General features: G+C 44.3%; 1 pseudogene; it reads right to left on the bottom strand.

The window, feature by feature from the left end:
• Window positions 1-22,633, bottom strand: part of LOC121564006 — a 59,806-nt pseudogene that overhangs the window by 2,291 nt on the left and 34,882 nt on the right.

Raw genomic sequence — 22,633 nt, forward strand, 5'->3', positions numbered from 1 at the left:
GCTGGCCCTTCTGACTGTAGGCTATGCGATTTAAAACAATTCACAGCTCTTTTATTTTTTTAAGAAGCTAATGATCCTCTGTGGCCAAATCATGATTTCTGGTGTAGTACCCTATTTTGAATGATTTTATTTATTTCAATATAGACAGGAGTAAGCTAATTAGGCTATATCATTTGACAATTTAATTCAATTTACTTTAGGAAAAACTTAGCTTCCCCTTGCCTTATGGACACGCCACCTATGACTTTTAATGTGGCATAAACACAACCAGTCATGATGTTTTCATCTGATTGTCAAACAATCACTTAACAAATAGCGCTCCTGTAGGCTACCCGCGCACATTCGTTCACTCACAAAATAATTCCAGCATCCAAACCCCAACAGTGCACTGTGCACCCGTAATTTAATGAATGGAAACAGACATCTGTTACCAAACACCTACGTGTATTGTAATGACATTCTGCGATTGTCATTAGCAGTGGCGACCCCATCATGTTTTGAGCCCCACCTGTTTAGCTAAAATACAAATAAAAATGTTTTGCATGTTATTTCAGTTTGCAAACAATGTAAAAAAATATATATATATATATATATGAGTTAATAAAGCTGCATACAAAAATTGTATATTTTTTGCTTTCCTGAGTAAGGCAGATCCAAAATGCAGGTGTTTCAGCCTAGCTCCGTGCTTTCTGTGGTGGTGGGGCAGCCAGCAGAAAATATGGAGCATAGGGGTTGGTAATGTTCTCTAGTTGCGCCGTGATTGGCTCAGTGTTCTGTCACTCATGGGGACACTACGTCACCGCAAAATCTACGGGGAGAGCTCAAAAATTCAAGCCCCTTGGGTGCTGCCATAGAGTTACATTAGAAGTGCCCATCCAAGAAGGCTCAAGGTCATTGGCCACAGCTAAAATGACATCAAATCACATTATATCTACAGTAGCTTTGATTGGACTGATCATGTCAACATCATACTTTCAAAATCTTAGCTAGCAAGCTAGCAGTCATCATCATGAATCAAGTCGACAATGGCAAGTCCTTTTCAATCCTTGTCATATGAAGAGAAATTCTGAAGAGAAATTATAGATAAAACGTATCGGTGCTCATCGGCCATTGGATATAAACATTACACAACAAGTTGGAAATCGCAAATTCAACAATGAGTGGTTTGGAAGGAATCAGTGGCTAACTGCATGCATTGCAAAGCAATCACTAGCCTGCTATTCAGTGGAGTGGACGTGTGGTCCAAGTCCAGTTTAAGGGTCTCTTTTCCAAGCTTAAAAGGATAAACATTCAACATTGGCCATGCTGTCAATCCAGCATGACTTCTGCCACTTTCAAAACAACTGGAAACTCGGAACTGGGAAATCTCAGATTTCAGTGAGTTCAAAACAACTGGGAACTCAGAAAAAAACGAGCTCTGACTGGGAAAATACGTTTTGAACGGTCATCCAACTCGGAATTCTAAGTCAGGAACTCAAGCCTCTTTCTAGAGCTCCGACCTGAAGATCACTAACGTCATGATTCAACCTTGATTTTTTCAGAGTTCCCAGTTGTCTTGAAAGCACCATAAATCCAGAGAATGCCAGACTTTGATGACAAAGTTTGATGACAAAATTTGCCCACTAATGACCGCCACGACACCTTCCCGTTCAAGTGAGCACAACAAGGTGAGTCCAAAAATGTATTGTATGCTGCTGCATAAATTATGTAATATGCCAGGAGATACAGTGGCTTGCAAAAGTATTCACCCCCCTTGGCATTTTTCCTATTTTGTTGCCTTACAACCTGGAATTAAAATTGATTTTTGGGGGGTTTGTATAATTAGATTTACACAACATGCCTACCTCTTTGAGGATGCAAAATATTTTTTCTTGTGAAACAAACAAGAAATAAGAAGAAAAAAACAGAAAACTTGAGCGTGCATAACTATGCACCCCCCCAAAGTCAATACTTTGTAGAGCCACCTTTTGCAGCAATTACATCTGCAAGTCTCTTGGGGTATGTCTCTATAAGCTTGGCACATTTAGCCACTGGGATTTTTGCCCATTCTTCAAGGCAAAACTGCTCCAGCTCCTTCAAGTTGGATGGGTTCCGCTGGTGTACAGCAATCATACCACAGATTCTCAATTGGATTGAGGTCTGGGCTTTGACTAGGCCATTCCAAGACATTTAAATGTTTCCCCTTAAACCACTTAAGTGTTGCTTTAGCAGTATGCTTAGGGTCATTGTCCTGCTGGAAGGTGAACCTCCATCCCAGTCTCAAATCTCTGGAAGACTGAAACAGGTTTCCATCAAGAATTTCCCTGTATTTAGCACCATCCATCATTCCTTCAATTCTGACCAGTTTCCCAGTCCCTGCCAATGAAAAACATCCCCACAGCATGATGCTGCCACTACCATGCTTCACTGTGGGGATGGTGTTCTCGGGGTGATGAGAGGGTTTGCGCCAGCGTTTTCCTTGATGGCCAAAAAGGTCTTATCTGACCAGAGTACCTTCTTCCATATGTTTGGGGAGTCTCCCACATGCCTTCTGGCAAACACCAAACGTGTTTGCTTATTTTTTTCTTTAAGCAATGGCATTTTTCTGGCCACTCTTCCGTAAAGCTCAGCTCTGTGGAGTGTACGGCTTAAAGTGGTCCTATGGACAGATACTCCAATCTCCGCTATGGAGCTTTGCAGCTCCTTCAGGGTTATCTTTGGTCTCTTTGTTGCCTCTCTGATTAATGCCCTCCTCGCCTGGTCCGTGAGTTTTGGTGGGCGGCCCTCTCTTGGCAGATTTGTTGTGGTGCCATATTCTTTCCATTTTTTAATAATGGATTTAATGGTGCTCCGTGGGATGTTCTAAGTTTTGGATATTTCTTTATAACCCAATCCTGATCTGTACTTCTCCACAACTTTGTCCCTGACCTGTTTGGAGAGCTCCTTGGTCTTCATGGTGCTGCTTGCTTGGTGGTGCCCCTTGCTTAGTGGTGTTGCAGACTCTGGGGCCTTTCAGAACAAGTGTATATATACTGAGATCATGTGACAGATCATGTGACACTTAGATTGCACACAGGTGGACTTTATTTAACTAATTATGTGACTTCTGAAGGTAATTGGTTGCACCAGATCTTTTTTAGGGGCGTCATAGCAAATGGGGTGAATACATATGCACGCACCACTTTTCCGTTACTTATTTTTTTAGAATTCTTTGAAACCAGTTAATTTTTTAATTTCACTTCATCAATTTGGACTATTTTGTGTATGTCCATTACATGAAATCCAAATGAAAATCCATTTAAATTACAGGTTGTAATGCAACAAAATATGAAAAACGCAAAGGGGGATGAATACTTTTGAAAGGCACTGTATGTATACTGTAGCTAAGAAAGTAATGCTAAGTGTATGTTGTGTAGTAAGCTGTTAGTAGCCCATGTGCCTCACCCTAATAATTTGATCCCCTTTCCCCTCATAATTTAGCCTACTGTTCTGACTTGGTGGTGCACATGTAGCCTATAGCCTGTTTTAGAGAAATATCATAATCGAGTATTGTAAGAGCTTTCATTGTCTGCTTATATGCCCCCTTTATTTATCCTACGGTTCTGACTTGGTGTACAGGGAGAATATTGTAAGAACGGCCCATGTTCTGAATTCTGTCGCTGTACATTTCAAAAGTGCTAAACAAATAGTTATATTGACTACGTCTGTCCTAGCTCGCTCATGAATGTCTTAATCGAAATTACGGATTGCCTCTTATCCGCTCGTCGTCCCCTTATGCATTAGTTTGTACATCTCAATTGTCAGTAGAAACCACATTTGTTTAAGCAAGTCAGCCATATCAGCTATTTTTTTTTAAAGGCAGGAAATTAGGCTGAATGAACTGTTTCGCTGCCACACAAGGCTCCACTGATAGCCAGGTGTAACAGTGGTAAGGTGTTGGGACTGCTGATTTGACTCTGCTGTTGGGACCACTTGTGGGCACCATTTGTCACCGTTATAGTCCAATTAACATGTTGTTAAGTGTTGTGTTTTGTAGTGGCTTTGCTGGCATCTAAAAAAATTATTGGGAGTTTGCCCCACCAAGATTTACAGGCTAAAATCACCACTGGTCATTAGGCTTACACTTGTAGCCTGAATTGATGCATCCAGTGTTGTCCATGCGCGCCTCGGTCTCGGCCACTCAGCTCGCGCGAGTATCTTGCCACTCATCTCCGCCTTGACAAAATGTAAGTGTTCTCCTCAAACCACAAAGCAATTTGGAACGTATACCACCCGGTTTCCAGTCAATTTGCACATTTTTCATGTGGCTGACATGCAGTAATATTAAACAATGGTGTAATAACCTATCGTTTTTGGGCATGTTGTATTAATTGTGATAGGCTCACGTTTTACAGGTATGGCGTACCCACACTATTTATTTTGCTGGGACACAGTACTGGGCCATACCGCCTTACTTTCACCCCCAGGTTAGACTGAGCATACAAACCACAGTAAAACTGCTGACAATGTGGTACAGTAAAGGGCTAAAATGAGAATGATGTGTTGAAAATGTTCCAGTGTCAAGCACCCAGCATCATGTCTTAAAGTGCATTTGGAAGGTATTCAGACCCCTTTTTACACATTTTGTTACGTTACAGCCTTATTCTAAAATGGATTAAATTGTTTTTTTCCCCTCAACAATCTACACACAATACCCAATAATGACAAAGCAAAAACAGGTTTTTAGAAATTTTTGCAATTGTATAAAAAAACAGCAACTTAAATATCACATTTACATAAGTATTCAGACCCTTTACTCAGTACTCTGTTGAAGTACCTTTGGCAGCAATTACAGCCTCAAGTTTTCTTGGGTATGACGCTACAAGCTTGGCACACCTGTATTTGGGGAGTTTCTCCCATTCTTCTCTGCAGATCCTCTCAAGCTCTGTCAGGTTGGATGGGGAGTATCGCTGCACAGCTATTTTCAGGTCTCTCCAGAGATGTTCGATCGGGTTCGTCCGGGCTCTGGCTGGGCCACTCAAGGACATTCAGAGACTTATCCCGAAGCCACTCCTGCGTTGTCTTGGCTGTGTGCTTAGGGTCATTGTCCTGTTGGAAGGTGAACCTTCACCCCAATCTGAGGTCCTGAGCGCTCTGGAGCAGGTTTTCATCAAGGATCTCTCTGTACTTTGCTCTGTTCATCTTTCCCTTGATCCTGACTAGTCTCCCAGTCCCTGCCGCTGAAAAACAACCCCACAGCATGATGCTGCCACCACCATGCTTCACCGTAAGGATGGTATTGGCCAGGTGATGAGCGGTGCCTGGTTTCCTCCAGACGAGACACTTGGCAATCAGGCCAAAGAGTTCAATCTTGGTTTCATCAGACCAGAGAATCTTGTTTCTCATGGTCTGAGAGTCCTTTAGGTGCCTTTTGGCAAACTCCAAGCGGGCTGTCATGTGCCTTTTACTGAGGAGTGGCTTCCATCTGGCCATTCTACCAAAAAGGTCTGATTGGTGGAGTGCTGCAGAGATGATTGTCCTTCTGGAAGGTTCTCCCATCTCCACGGAGGAACTCTGGAGCTCTGTCAGAGTGACCATCAGGTTCTTGGTCACCTCCCTGACCAAGGCCCTTCTCCCCCAATTGCTCAGTTTGGCCGGGCGGCCAGCTCTAGGAAGAGTCTTGGTGCTTCCAAACTTCTTCCATTTAAGAATGATCGAGGCAACTGTGTTCTTGGGGACTTTCAATGCTGCAGACATTTTTTGTGCCTCGACACAATCCTGTCTCGGAGCACTACGGACAATTCCTTCAACCTCATGGCTTGGTTTTTGTTCTGACATGCACTGTCAACTGTGGGACCTTATATAGACAGGTGTTTGCCTTTCCAAATCATGTCCAATCAATTTAATTTACCACAGGTGGACTCCAATCAAGTTGTAGAAACATCTCAAGGATGATCAATGGAAACAGGATACACCTGAGATCAATTTAGAGTCTCATAGCAAAGGGTCTGAGGACTTATGTAAATAAGGTATTTCTGTTTTAGTTTTTTTATACATTTGCAAAAAAATCTAAAAACCTGTTTTCGCTTTGTCATTATTGGGTATTGTGTGTAGATTGATGAATAATTCTTTTTATTTAATCAATTTTAGAATAAGGCTGTAACGTAACAAAATGTGGAAAAAGTGAAAGGGTCTGAATACTTTCCGAATGCACTGTATGTCACTGTGCCTGCCTTGTCATGCTGTCTGCTTGTGTGAACACAAACACAGGTCACTTATATTTCCCAAACAAACAAACATGCGCGCGCACACACACACACACACACACACACACACGGCCCACATCATGCCCTAAGTCCCTCAAACTCAACTCTGGACCTCAAAGCCAATTCCACTGCATTTTTTCATTGTTTCCCTCTAATCAGGGATTGATTTAGACCTGGGACACCAGATGTGTGTAATTAATTATCAGGTAGAACAGAAAACCAGCAGGCTCCGGACCTCATAGGGTAAGAGTTGAATACCCCTGCGGCCTACGTCATGGGACACTGTTAATCAAATAAGTTATTTACACTGAGGCTAACAAATGGCGATGCCCTGATAGAATAATTGAATTACACTAAAATGGAGGATAAATTATTTAGCTGGTGATTGTCGCTCTATTCTCAGCTCCAACAGGCTAATACTAAAGCATTTTATTGGAAGAGATGGGGGGGTAACGAAGGGGAAAACCTCATCCTTAAAGTGGGATAGGTATCCTATGTGTGTGTGTGTGTGTGTGTGTGTGTGTGTGTGTGTGTGTGTGTGTGTGTGTGTGTTTGTGCACTAACCAGGAAGGACTGGCACTCCAGCAGTGGTTCCACTCTGTGTTCTGACAGTATGACTGTACAGTTGGAGAAAGACTGTTTCAGCGTCTTCCTCAGGACCTGCAACGTTCTGTCAACCAGAAACAAACCAAAACACAACCATTAGACAACATCTTTCTGTCAACCATACACAAACCAGAGTAGACAAAAATAACCACAGAGTTTAACGATAGGCCTACATCACTCTCTCTCTCTCTTTCTCCCTTTACGTCCACACTCCTTCCACTCTCACTTTCCCCAGTCTCACCCTACAACCTCCTCCCTTCAGCCCACTCATGTGCACTTCCTGCTGAGGTTAAGATGAAAGCAGCAGGTCTGAAGTTGACCAGCGTCATCAACCACCACTAATTCACTCATTACAGGCCCCATTTAGCGTAAAGACCTGTGTCGGTATATGTGGTTACACACATACTGTACGTCTCAGTACACACACAGCCAATGAGCGTTACGGTAAGTTCTGGAATTGTCACCACATGCAGTGAGACACTCAAACACACACACACATCACACCACCACCCACATCTCCCTCCCTCCCTCTTCTCTTACATGGGGTCGAGGTAGGCGCTGGGTTCGTCCAGCAGCAGTATGCGGGCCTTGCTGAGTATAGAGCGGGCCAAACACATGAGCTGCTTGTGTCCGTTACTCAGGACGTAACCCCCGTCCTCCAGCTGGAAGTCCAGCTTGTCTGGGAACTGCTCTATCACTGACTTCAGACCCACCTGGAAGACACATGGGAGAACAGGAAAACAGGAAAAATCAATCAGTCAGTCAATGAATCAATCAATCAAACAAATGAGTGTAGTCATTTACCTCTGATGTGGAGTTCTGTGGAGTGGAGTTCTACTATGTGTTCGGAAAGGTCCACCACCTTCATGTTAATGGAGTCAAAACAAGTACAGTATGTGCATTGGGCGATCTATGATGTCATGTATAGGAGAGCAACATGACATCATAGATCGCCCAATGCACATACTGTACTTGTTTTGACTCCTTTAAAATGAAGGTGGTGGACCTTTCCGAACACATAGTATTAACCTGAACTCCACATCAGACATGACATCAGCTATGTTCAGAGTCAAGAGAAGGAGTCTTGTGTGTGTCTCCTGGCTGTGCTTGCTATGCAACCACCACTATGGTGTCTATGGTGGCTCCGTCACTGCCCCGCTCCACACACACGTACACAGCAACTACCTTACCATCAGCATAGCATGTCAGAATGAGGTTACTACTGTATGGTAGGAAAGGGGTCAGTGTCACTCTCTGCAGTGTACAGACAGACAGACAGATAACAGACAGACAGACAGATAAACAGACAGACACACAGACAGACAGATAAGCAGACAGACAGACAGATTGTTATGGATACAGGTATCCTGTATGTGTTTTTCCTCTCCTTCTACCCTAATCACAGGTGTCCTTTGTGTTCCTGATTGGTGGTCGTTGGGGTGTCCCACCTGTCCGACATCCGTTTGTCTGCTGATTGCTGAGGTGGACCAATCAGTGGACATTCCTCTGCATTGCACCACCTGTTTCTGGTTTTTCACTCACACCTCCCATTGTTTTAAAAGCCAGTCAGTTGTGTTTGCTGACAGAGACTCTTTTCGTTTGTGAGTATGGATATTGTCAGGCACAAATCAGGCGAGAAAAGCTGGAGACGCGTAAGCTAGAGGCAGAACAGGAGACGCGTAAGCTAGAGGCAGAACAGGAGACGCGTAAGCTAGAGGCAGAACAGGAGACACGTAAGCTAGAGGCAGAACAGGCGATGCGTAAAATGGAACTGGAGGCAGAGACAGTGAGGTTACACTCTGCTCATGCTAAGCCTGCTAGTGAGCCGTCCTCACCAGCTATGTCGTCTGCTACTTTTGATTAGTAGACAGATCACCTTGGTACCTGTGTTTAGGGAGTCAGAGGTTGATTCCTATTTCAGTGTTTTTGTATAGCAGTAGCATTGAAATGGCCCGAAGAGGTATGGTGCCTATTACTTCAGTGTAAATTAACAGGTAAAGCCCAAGAGGTTCTGTCAGCGCTACCTCTTGAAGACAGCTTGAATTATGACGTGGTCAAAGCTACTGTTCTTCGTGCCTATGAGCTTGTTCCAGAGGCATATCGACAGAGATTTAGATCTCATAAAAAGTATTCTACACAGACTTATGTGGAGTTTGCTAGAGACAAGGGAAATCTGTTTGACAAATGGCACCCCGCTAGTAAGGTAACTGATTTTATCTCTCTACGGGAGTTAATCTTGTTAGAAGAGTTTAAAAATTGCTTACCCGAACGTATTGTAGTTTATCTGAACGAACAGAAAGTATCCTCACTGTCGGAAGCGTCTGTATTGGCAGACGAGTTTGTGCTCGTACGGAGAGCAGGGCCGCGGAGTTGCTAACTCTTAGCCCTAGTCGACCAGCAGTACATCCAGCACGCCCGAAAGATGTGCGTCACTGTTTCTATTGTCATAAGGTGGGACATATGGTTAATGATTGCTTTCTGCTAAAACGCAAACGGGATTCCTCAGCACGCCAGGCCGCCAACGGGTGTTGGGCTGATTCGTACGGTTGTAAAGACGGAATCAAAACAGATGCCTCATAGTGAATGTGCTTTGAAAGTCCCAGTCCCAGATCACAGTTATGAACCGTTCATTTTTGAGGGGTTTGTTTCCATATCAGATGAAGAAGCGTCTCAGCGTCCGGTTAGAATCCTCAGGGATACTGGTGCGGCACAGTCGTTCATACTATTGTGGTTCCAGTGTGTTAGTACAAGGAATTGAAATTTTATTCATCCCAGTGCCATTGCAATTTGTGAACGTACACTCTGAGTTAGTCAGTGGATTGTTCAGAGTTGGAGTACGTCCTATGTTGCCAGTAAAAGGTGTGACATTTATAATGGGCAACGATATTGTTGGAGGAAAGGTGATACCCATATTGGAGGTATTGGATAAAAGTGACCAGTCTCTCTCCGAGGAGCTGGCACAGGGTTATCCAGATGTGTTCCCTGCTTGTGCTGTCACACGTGCTCAAGCACGACAAGTGGGTGATGTGATAGATTTGTCGAACATGATTTTATTCAGAGAGTGTGACCCAGAGGATAGCTTGGGTGCTACCTCTGGTAAGCTGGTGCAGTCTGACCAACAGCCCAGGGAAAGGAAGAAGTATGTGGAACTTGTTGCTGAGGCAATACAGTTACCAGTCACTCGTGAGCAGCTGATCGCTAACCAGAAGGTTGACATTAGCCTGGATAAATGTTTTTCTAGTGTTGTCTCAGTGGAGGAGCTAAAGAAGAAAAACATGGCATACTTCATTGATGGTAATCTCCTCATGCGTAAATGGACATTCTATATTGACTCTGGCGGAGATTGGAATGCTGTTTACCAAATAGTGATTTCTACAGCCTTTCGACAAAATGTTTTATCCCTCGCTCATGATCCCCAGTGGTCCGGACATCTGGGAGTCACCAAGACTTATGATCGGGGTTTGCGACATTTCTTTTGGCCTGCTTTAAAACAAGATGTGGCTCAGTTCTGTCGGACATGCCACACCTGTCAAGTAACTGGGAAACCGAACCAGCTTATTCCTCCCGCGCCTCTTTGTCCCATACATGCCATAGGTGAACTATTCGAACATGTGATGGTTGATTGTGTTGGACCATTACCAAAGACAAAATCTGGTAACAAGTTTCTGTTGACGATTATGTGTGTGGCCACCAGGTACCCAGAGGCCATTCCTCTGCGAAGGATTACTGCTCCGGTGGTGAGTAAAGCTTTGATCAAATTCTTCTCAACTTTTGGGTTACCTAAGGTGGTACAAACTGATCAGGGTACGAATTTCCTTTCTAAGCTTTTCAAACAAGTGTTAAAATCCTTGTCAGTTACACACCGTGTATCAAGCGCATATCACCCAGAGTCTCAGGGTGCGCTTGAACGTTGGCATCAGACACTGAAGTCTATGCTCCGAAAATATTGCTTGGAATCTGAGAAGGATTGGGATGAGGGAGTTCCTCTAGTTTTGTTTGCTGTCCGTGAGACGGTACAATAATCCCTAGGGTTCAGCCCAGCTGAACTGGTGTTTGGACACACCGTGAGAGGACCTATGAAAGTCCTTAAGGATCAGTTTTTATCACAAGAGTTGTGTGCGAAAGAAAATGTGTTGGACTACGTTAGTCGCTTTCGCTGTCATAGTGCCTGTGCTCTAGCAAAGGAAGCGCTGTCTTCCTCACAGAGACATATGAAACGGCACTATGACAACCAGGCTGTTTCTGAGAGAAAGATGATGAGGTCAGTTATTTGCTGGAGAATAACCTGGGTATGCCAAGTTCAAGTCCTTGGAGTTCTCCGTGCATTCTGGTTCCCAAACCTGATGGGACATCCAGGTTATGTACGGACTATCGAAAGGTCAATGTTGTCACATTGCTCGACTCGTTCCCGTTACCCAGACTGGAGGACTGTATTGACACTGTTGGTGCTGCTACTTATGTAACCAAACTAGATCTTCTAAAAGGTTACTCGCATGTGCCGTTAACCTCACGTGCCTCCGACATCTCTGCCTTTGTGACCCCAGACCACTTCCTACAATATGCTGTCATGGCATTTGGGATGCGGAACGCACCAGCCACTTTCCAACGTCTGGTTAACACAGTATTGGCTGGAGTTCCTAATTGTAGCGCTTACCTTGATGATCTGGTAATTTATTCAACTGAGTGGTCAGATCATATTAACACTTTAAGGGTAGTGTGTGAACGTCTAGCAGCCGCTTCTCTAACCCTGAACTTAGCAAAGTGCGAGTTTGGGAAGGCCACTGTTACTTATCTCGGTAAACAGGTCGGCCATGGTCAGGTGCGCCCTGTAGATGCCAAGGTCTCAGCTATAAATGCATTTCCCGCACCTACCACCAGAAGAGAGCTACGCCATGTTTTAGGGATGGTTGGCTACTACCGTAGTTTCTGTAAAACTGTATCTGTGGTAGTTGCTCCATTAACGGATTTGCTCAGTCCGGCGAGAAAATGTGTATGGTCTGAAGATTGTCACACTGCTTTCAACACTGCTAAAGCACTACTATGTAGTACCCCCTGTTCTTGCTGTGGCAGATTTTGAACGGCCGTTTAAACTGGAGGTAGATGCAAGTGCCAGAGGTGCTGGTGCTGTTCTACTGCAGCCGGACCAGAGTGGAGTGGACCATCCTGTCTGTTATTTTTCACGGAAATTTAACAAATGTCAGACGAACTATTCCACCATTGAACAAGAAGCTCTAGCTTTGTTGTTAGCTCTGCAGTACTTTGAAGTCGATGTTGGTTCCAGTGCACTACCAGTGATAGTGTATACTGACCATAACCCCTTAGTTTTTCTCCAACGTATGTACAACCAGAACCAACGCCTTATGCGTTGGGCACTTGTAGTGCAAAATTATAATTTGGAGATCCGCCACAAAAAGGGTTCGGATAGTGTGTTGGCAGATACTTTGTCTCGTGTTTAGAGATCTAGGTTTTTTTTTTATCCCGTCAGGATGCTGTTGATCTTTGAATTTTGGGTGTTGTGATGGTACGTGTGTTGCAAACCATTGTGGTTTGCTCTTTTAAGGGTGGGCGTGTTACGGATACAGGTATCATGTATGTGTTTTTCCTCTCCTTCTGCCCTAATCACAGGTGTCCTTTTTGTTCCTGATTGGTGGTCGTTGGGGTGTCCCACCTGTCCGACATCTGTTTGTCTGCTGATTGCTGAGATGGACCAATCAGTGGACATTCCTCTGCATTGCACCACCTGTTTCTGGTTTTTCACTCACACCTCCCATTGTTTTAAAAGCCAGTCAGTTGTGTTTGCTGACAGAGACTCTTTTCGTTTGTGAGTATGGATACTGTGGTGTCCTGTTTTTTGTGTACTCACTAATTTGCTGGTTACTCTATATGGTAACTATGTTGTGTGTTCCTGGGAAAAGGGGTATTTAGCAAGTTGCCCTTGGGCATACATTACCCGTAGAAAGAACATTGTCTAAAAAACACTAGTTAGACCTGAGCGGACCACCCACTGTATTTTTGTATGGTTAGCAGTAGCTTAGCGGTTCTTGAGGCAGGCAAGATCAGTTTAGGGGTTTTTGACATTATTGTTTCATTCCTTGGGTCCTGCTCAGCCCTTTTTCCCAAACCTTTACCGTGTGTTCATAATAAACATTTTGTGTTTGACGGTAGCTTATGGTTGTCGGTGTATTTTTGATCTCACTGTTTCTGTGTCACGATTCTAATTTGCATGAGTTATGTTACGGGTCTCTTTTCCATCAACCCTAGACTTTTAAAGTAACACAGACAGATAAACAGACAGACAGATAAACAGACAGACAGATAAACAGATAAACAGACAGACAGATAAACAGACAGACAGATAAACAGACAGACAGATTAACAGACAGACAGATAGACAGACAGACAGATAGACAGACAGACAGATAGACAGAGTGAGGAGAAAGATGAAGGAAGGAGGATAGTGATAGTCTATAGGTAAAGAGATAGAGGGGGCAGTTAGGGTTAGGGTTGAGGCTAAGGTTAGGGTTGAACTGGGATGTGGACGTGAAGCCATGGTTAGGGTTGTGGTTGAGGGTTAGGGTTGAACCGGGATGTGGGCATGAAGCCAGGGTTAGGATTAGGGCTAGGGTTAGGGTTGAACCGGGATGTGGACATGAAGCTAGGGTTAGGGTTGAACCGGGATGTGGACATGAAGCCAGGGTTAGGGCTAGGGTTGAACCGGGAGGTAGACATGAAGTTAGGGTTATGGTTGTGGCTAGGGTTAGGGTTGAACCGGGAGGTAGACATGAAGCTAGAGTTAGGGTTAGGGTTACACCGGGATGTGGACATGAAGCTAGGGTTATGGTTGTGGCTAGGGTTAGGGTTGAACCGGGATGTGGACATAAAGGTATGGTTAGGGTTGTGGTTAGGGTTAGGTTTGAACCGGGATGTGGATATGAAGCTAGGGTTGAGGGTTAGGTAAGGAGACTGAGGTATGTTACCCACAAGGGGGACAGGGTGCACAGGCACACTTGACCAAATAATCGTATAAACCGCTAGTTAAAAGAGAACACTTCTACAAGCTGTTAAGAGTGTATGGGTGGGGGTCTCACAGAACGCTCCAAACTCCTACCAGAATCAAAAAAGAGTGCTCTGTAGTGTTTATAAAGGGCCACTAGATAGCATCCTTTGGCCACAGGTGGGCCCAAATGCATGAAGCTCATTATTGTACATGTTCAGGAGCTGTGTAAATATAGCCCAATATAAGGCCTTTTTGTTGGGAGAAGAGACCACCACAGAATCCAAACCTCAAAATATCTAGACCCTTAAAGAAATACAGTGGGGCAAAAAAGTATTTAGTCAGCCACCAATTGTGCAAGTTCTCCCACTTAAAAAGATGAGAGAGGCCTGTAATTTTCATCATAGGTACACGTCAACTATGACAGACAAAATGAGAAAAGAAATTCCAGAAAATCACATTGTAGGATTTTTTATGAATTTATTTGCAAATTATGGTGGAAAATAAGTATTTGGTCAATAACAAAAGTTTCTCAATACTTTGTTATATACCCTTTGTTGGCAATGACACAGGTCAAACGTTTTCTGTAAGTCTTCACAAGGTTTTCACACACTGTTGCTGGTATTTTGGCCCATTCCTCCATGCAGATCTCCTCTAGAGCAGTGATGTTTTGGGGCTGTCGCTGGGCAACACGGATTTTCAACTCCCTCCAAAGATTTTCTATGGGGTTGAGATCTGGAGACTGGCTAGGCCACTCCAGGACCTTGAAATGCTTCTTACGAAGCCACTCCTTCGTTGCCCGGGCGGTGTGTTTGGGATCATTGTCATGCTGAAAGACCCAGCCACGTTTCATCTTCAATGCCCTTGCTGATGGAAGGAGGTTTTCACTCAAAATCTCACGATACATGGCCCCATTCATTCTTTCCTTTACACGGATCAGTCGTCCTGGTCCCTTTGCAGAAAAACAGCCCCAAAGCATGATGTTTCCACACCCATGCTTCACAGTAGGTATGGTGTTCTTTGGATGCAACTCAGCATTCTTTGTACTCCAAACACGACGAGTTGAGTTTTTACCAAAAAGTTCTATTTTGGTTTCATCTGACCATATGACATTCTCCCAATCCTCTTCTGGATCATCCAAATGCACTCTAGCAAACTTCAGACGGGCCTGGACATGTACTGGCTTAAGCAGGGGGACACAGCAGGATTTGAGTCCCTGGCGGCGTAGTGTGTTACTGATGGTAGGCTTTGTTACTTTGGTCCCAGCTCTCTGCAGGTCATTCACTAGGTCCCCCCGTGTGGTTCTGGGATTTTTGCTCACCGTTCTTGTGATCATTTTGACCCCACGGGGTGAGATCTTGCGTGGAGCCCCAGATCGAGGGAGATTATCAGTGGTCTTGTATGTCTTCCATTTCCTAATAATTGCTCCCACAGTTGATTTCTTCAAACCAAGCTGCTTACCTATTGCAGATTCAGTCTTCCCAGCCTGGTGCAGGTCTACAATTTTGTTTCTGGTGTCCTTTGACAGCTCTTTGGTCTTGGCCATAGTGGAGTTTGGAGTGTGACTGTTTGAGGTTGTGGACAGGTGTCTTTTATACTGATAACAAGTTCAAACAGGTGCCATTAATACAGGTAACGAGGGGAGGACAGAGGAGCCTCTTAAAGAAGAAGTTACAGGTCTGTGAGAGCCAGAAATCTTGCTCGTTTGTAGGTGACCAAATACTTATTTTCCACCATAATTTGCAAATAAATTCATTAAAAATCCTACAATGTGATTTTCTGGATTTTTTTTTCTCAATTTGTCTGTCATAGTTGACGTGTACCTATGATGAAAATTACAGGCATCTCTCATCTTTTTAAGTGGGAGAACTTGCACAATTGGTGGCTGACTAAATACTTTTTTTCCCCACTGTATATAATAAATAATAAATAAATAAGTATTGTTATTCATAAAGTTATAAGTGCTAATATGCACAAATCAAGTGCATTAAGGGAAGGGTATTAAATGCTAACAAAGCCATAGATTTCAAAATAAAGTTGAGGCTGGTTGAGGCTAGGGTTGGGGTTGAACCGGGATAATAATAATAATATGCCATTTCGCAGACACTTTCATCCAAAGCGACTTACAGTCATGTGTGCATACATTTCTACGTATGGGTGGTCCCGGGGATCGAACCCACTACCCTGGCGTTACAAGCGCCATGCTCTACCAATTGAGCTACAGAGGTATTGAGCTACAGAGGACCACGGGATGTGGACGTGAAGCTAGGATTAGGGTTAGGATTAGGGTTGTGGTTGAAGCTAGGTTTAGGGTTGAACCAGGCTGTGGACATATAGCTAGGGTTAGGGTTAGACCAGACACCAGTGTGACTGATGTTAATGTTGTGTTTCACCTCCTCAGCCACCCGCCACAGTTCCTCGTCACTGTGGCGAGCGTGCGGATCCAGGTTCATACGAAACGTTCCAGTCAGTATGAAGATTTTCTGTCAAAGAAAAGAGAGAATGGAGGAGCTGTGTGAGTTGTTTTGTTTTTCAGGGTGACCTGTGTGACAGTTGTACTTTGTAGCCACACTGTACTTGTTGACCAATACCAAGTTATCAACAGTACTTGAAAGTACTGATATGTGTGAAATTAGTTTAGATTTAAAATGGGCCGCTATCAATCAGACATTGCAAGGGGCGGGGGAAAAAAATATGTGTCATCCGTATGCATTTGAGGACGTTTTTCCTGCGGTTCATTTTCATGCTACTTCGGTTGAAAAGCTTGTAAAGCAATGCTTAATATTAGCACTTGAGAAATACATATTTTAGCCTAGCAATAGAAAGCTGGGATCCTCCTCTTTTTAATAGAGGCCATCAAAACTCTGTTTTCACACGCGATTACATGCAGTATAGAAATGTTGCGCAATGACTGGGCTTATATACACTGCTCAAAAAAATAAAGGGAACACTTAAACAACACAATGTAACTCCAAGTCAATCACACTTCTGTGAAATCAAACTGTCCACTTAGGAAGCAACACTGATTGACAATACATTTCACATGCTGTTGTGCAAATGGAATAGACAACAGGTGGAAATTATAGGCAATTAGCAAGACACCCCCAATAAAGGACTGGTTTTGCAGGTGGTGACCACAGACCACTTCTCAGTTCCTATGCTTCCTGGCTGATGTTTTGGTCACTTTTGAATGCTGGCGGTGCTTTCACTCTAGTGGTAGCATGAGACGGAGTCTACAACCCACACAAGTGGCTCAGGTAGTGCAGCTCATCCAGGATGGCACATCAATGCGAGCTGTGGCAAGAAGGTTTGCTGTGTCTGTCAGCGTAGTGTCCAGAGCATGGAGGCGCTACCAGGAGACAGGCCAGTACATCAGGAGACGTGGAGGAGGCCGTAGGAGGGCAACAACCCAGCAGCAGGACTGCTACCTCCGCCTTTGTGCAAGGAGGAGCAGGAGGAGCACTGCCAGAGCCCTGCAAAATGACCTCTAGCAGGCCACAAATGTGCATGTGTCTGCTAAAACGGTCAGAAACAGACTCCATGAGGGTGGTATGAGGGCCCGACGTCCACAGGTGGGGGTTGTGCTTACAGCCCAACACCGTGCAGGACGTTTGGCATTTGCCAGAGAACACCAAGATTGGCAAATTCGCCACTGGCGCCCTGTGCTCTTCACAGATGAAAGCAGGTTCACACTGAGCACATGTGACAGACGTGACAGTCTGGAGACGCCGTGGAGAACGTTCTGCTGCCTGCAACATCCTCCAGCATGACCGGTTTGGCGGTGGGTCAGTCATGTTGTGGGGTGGCATTTCTTTGGGGGGCCACACAGCCCTCCATGTGCTCGCCAGAGGTAGCCTGACTGCCATTAGGTACCAAGATGAGATCCTCAGACCCCTTGTGAGACCATATGCTGGTGCGGTTGGCCCTGGGTTCCTCCTAATGCAAGACAATGCTAGACCTCATGTGGCTGGAGTGTGTCAGCAGTTCCTGCAAGAGGAAAGGCATTGATGCTATGGACTGGCCCGCCCGTTCCCCAGACCTGAATCCAATTGAGCACATCTGGGACATCATGTCTCGCTCCATCCACCAACGCCACGTTGCACCACAGACTGTCCAGGAGTTGGCGGATGCTTTAGTCCAGGTCTGGGAGGAGATCCCTCAGGAGACCATCCGCCACCTCATCAGGAGAATGCCCAGGCATTGTAGGGAGGTCATACAGGCACGTGGAGGCCACACACACTACTGAGCCTCATTTTGACTTGTTTTAAGGACATTACATCAAAGTTGGATCAGCCTGTAGTGTGGTTTTCCACTTTAATTTTGAGGGTGACTCTAAATCCAGACCTCCATGGGTTGATACATTTGATTTCCATTGATAATTTTTGTGTGATTTTGTTGTCAGCACATTCAACTATGTAAAGAAAAAAGTATTTAATAAGATTATTTCATTCATTCAGATCTAGGATGTGTTATTTTAGTGTTCCCTTTATTTTTTTGAGCAGTGTACTTATTATATTCCATGCATCAACCTGCTGTTTAAGGAGCTGGCTCTCGCTGATATTCCGCTCTCGCTGATATTGCATCCAAATGGCTGCCGTTGTGTTTGGCTTTGAGCTTGAAACAAGATCCACGACGACCATGGAATGTTTTAAAATGTAATTTGTGCATATCGGGTCCGGATGGGAAAGCCCCGGGTCCGGATAGGAAAGCCCCGGGTCCATTTCAGAATGGGACCTGTAACTCCCATCATCATTTATCCTCGTCATTCCAATTATTCCAGTTAAAACGTGTGTGTTTGATTTGATTGTCGATGGCATTTGCATTGATGTCAGAGTGATTAGAGGGACAATAGAGCTCTGAGTACCAGGCCATTAGCGACTTGAGGGCCATTAGAAAGTTTGGTAGGCTACTAACGCCCATCAGCGGCATTCATTTCCAGACCGCAGTTTTAGAGTAGGCCTAGTTACAGTGACTCAACGGTCACGTGGAATTTGACCTTGGTCATGACTCGTGACCTCCGGTATGGCGGTAATACGGTCACCGTAACAACCCTAGGGACTGATGGTACAATAGTTGAGCTATTTTCAGGTCCTTGAGGGGAGCTGTTTATAACCTTATGAGGAGAAATATATACCTGTGGCACCACACCAAAGGCTTTTCTCCAGGTCTGTAGTGTGACAGAGTCCCAGGAGACCCCATCAATGGAGATCTCTCCATCTGTAGAGGCCAGGCGCAGCAGGGCAGAAAGCAGGGTGCTCTTCCCTGAGCCTGTCCTCCCCAACACACCCACCTATGGACAGCCACAAACGTACACTGAGATAAGAATATGTACCATAATTAATTCAGAATATATACCAGAATTAATTCAGAATATGTACCCAAAATCTCCACAAGCCATTGTCTTCCTACAGGTCTCCCACTACTCTCTCCCACTAACCTGCTCATTTTCAATAAAGATCTTGAGACAGCATTTTAACTGTGATACTATACGCTACATAGCATACAACATAACACTACACTGTAAACTGTGAGAAACTAGAAACCCTCTTTTCTCCCTCAGGCCTAAAGCATCAATGACAAGTAGGCCATTAGCAGGAAGCTTTAGCTAATGGCTAGGCAAAAGTGCTAATGGCTAAGCTAGGCCCAATGAGCTAGCCTCCCTCAGGTCTCGTTACTGAGAGCTCTTTCTCTGTAATTACCTCTCAAGACACACCACTGAGGGTTCATCTAGCCTCCTAACTGACGGAGAGAAATTCATCTACACTCGGTTCACCTGAGGGCAGATCAGGCCATCACAATAAATTACATTTACATTTGAGTAATTTAGCAGACACTTTATCCAGAGCAACATTTAGTGCATTCATCTTAAGATAGTAGGTGAGACAATGTGCCGAATACAACAGGTGTAGACATTACAGTGAAATGCTTACTTACAAGCCCTTAACCAACAACGCAGTTAATCACTTATAGCAAGTACATTTTCCCTCAATAAAAATGTTATCAGCATACGTTATATAAAAAAAAAAAAATTGAGGTAGGGTTTCTGACATTTTCGGAAGATGGGCAGGGACTGTCCTGACGTTCCATCATTGGAGTGCCATGACAGAGAAGAGCTTTGACTGGGCTGAGCGGGCGCTGACCCCACATATGGGTGGGAGTATCAGCCTCACACATGCACACGCACATCCCTGCACCCATCCCATACACACACACACACCATCTCCACCCCCATCTCCGCCCCTGTCTCCGCCCCTGTCTCCGCCCCCGTCTCCGCCCCTGTCTCCGTCCCTGTCTCCGTCCCCTACACTGTCACCTACACTTTGGCCCGCTTCCACGGTGAAGGACAGGTTCTGCAGCACAGAGCGTCCGGCCTCTGTGTACTTGACAGTCAGTCCCTGGACATCCATGTGGCCCCGGTTGGGCCAGCAGTCTTGAGCGTGGGGGTTGTCCAGGACCAGGTCTTTGCCTTTACCACCACCACTGGGTCTAGGCTCCTCCTGCGGCAAGTCGATGAACTTGAAGACCCGATCTACTGATCGCATCTGCAGAGGAAAAGAGGACACAGAGTTGTGAGGAAGGGGTAGGAGGAGGTGTGTGTGTATACATATGTGTGTGTGAACATGAGATAATATAAATGAGTAGAAACCTGTGGGAATGTGTGTATGGAGGGGAGTGAAACGTGTGTGTGTGTGTGTGTTTGTGGGAGTAAGGAGTGAGTTCATACTGTAAGTGGGTCAATGTTAGTTTGTGACCTAATACTGTACGTGTGACGGTATGTTAGAGTAGTGAGCTCCCTCGCCCTTGTTAATGAGTTCTATTCTCACATTAATGAGTATTATCAGTGTATAGAAGTATCAGTCAGTCTGGCAATAATTGGTGAATTTTTCCAACACTAGGAGAACAAAATGTCCTGCACTGTGATAAGCTCTTTCAGAATCCTGAACCTGAATGAAGCTCATTTCCACAACAACAACACTGGGGTGTGTGAACTAAATATATAGTATTCTATATTTTGACATCTTTCCTAACAACAAACAAGACAAGTGGAGTTTCCCACTCAAGTAAAGGTAGCCTTTTACACTCGACGGGTTGAAAATGGCAGATTTAGGCACTGATAAGCATCTAAATTGGAACACAGTGGCTGTACAGTAACATGCTATACATGACATCAGAGCTCTGTCTCTGCGTGTCTTCACAGCGCTGTATGGGTTTTGACTGACAGCCGTTCTGAACTTGAGCACCGCACGGGACAAGTTGCCCCCATCCCTCCGGCACATTATTTGTTGTCTGAGGGAGGGAAATGCTGTAAATGAAGAGGAATCTATGTATTTTAAAGATGAGACCGTGAGGATTATAATAAATACTGCTTTGTTGTCATACAAGCAAGCCAAACACCTGTGAGTCCAAATGTACACTTCACATTTCCAAACCATATACAGTGTCAACATTTATGATCACTCTGTTTGATGTACAGTTACAAGATGACATGGCGTCATTCCCTGGGTTGTTCTGAACAGAATGAGCCTATGTTTGTCTATTGGGAAGAAAATTTGCAGCAGAACACATAACTGAATGAGCTTTTTCTCCCTTTCTATGCGCACCAAAATTACAATATGTTTCTCTGAATTGCCTTGTGAAAGCCTAACACTGTAAAATCGTATTTTATAACTAGTCATGTTGGCAATAGAACAAGCTTTCAAATGATGCCCACCTGAGTCAGATATAATGGGCCATTTTGGGATTTCGTAAACAACAACAATAATTTTGTGATGCATCACCTTTTGTGTTCCAAACAAAACAACTACAAGTGTGCTTTCTCTAGTTCCTCAACAGCACAGCTAGGACAGCTCATAAAAGCGCCTATAGTTGAAGACCCTTCTTTGAGTCATACAAGTGCACCAGTTAGTCCTCAAATCAAATTAAAATCTAATTAAATGTTATTAGTCTCCTACACATATTTAGCATATTTCGTTTTCTCACTCAAACCCTTGTCATTGTTTTTGTCTTATGTTCCACCTACCCCACATGTCCCAGGAATATTCTTATCATGTTACTGAATGTATCCAGAGTATTTTCAGATTTCGTTATCAACAAATGTGGCTAAAAGTACAGTAAATGTAAAATGCACATATAATAAACAGGATTCAGTCTTAGATTCAGTCTTGTGTCAGGTGAACTGTTGATTTCTTAACTTTGGTTGAATACTTTTCCCAATATCTCCAAACTGTTCCCATTCAATTGCTATCATGCTTATGCATATGCATTTCTTCTTTAAGAAACATTCAAATTGACCCCTATCAATATAGGCCAATTCAAACGAGTGTAAAAGGTTAATGAGATTCATATTTGTGTGTGTGTTGTGCGTGTTTGTGTGTGCGATACTGATACTGATCACTGCCTACTGGTAATGTACATACCAGTCCGTCCACAGTGATGCTGGTGATGACAGCCCATTGGAAGGTACCAAGGATAAGCATGGCTAAGGCCACGATGATGCCAATCTCCCCTGGCTTGTCCTCTGTGGAACACACACACCACATTATCAGTGCGCACACACCCACACGTCATAGCATACTTCACTGCAACCCTTTGTTATTATACACACACAAACACACAGGTATTCAACGGTCTGTAAAATTACCCCTAAATTCACTACCAACATAAACACTGTGGCCCATTTAGAGATTCTCTATGACACACAAGAGGCAAAGATCTTTTCTACGTTGTCCATGAGAAGGCAGCAACAATTTACTCAGGCCTAAAGTAAATATGGGTACATGCTACGCAGTCGGCATCTGTAATATGCCAA

The sequence above is a fragment of the Coregonus clupeaformis genome, chromosome 19 (assembly GCF_020615455.1).
Source record: "Coregonus clupeaformis isolate EN_2021a chromosome 19, ASM2061545v1, whole genome shotgun sequence".
Lineage (NCBI taxonomy): Eukaryota > Metazoa > Chordata > Actinopteri > Salmoniformes > Salmonidae > Coregonus > Coregonus clupeaformis.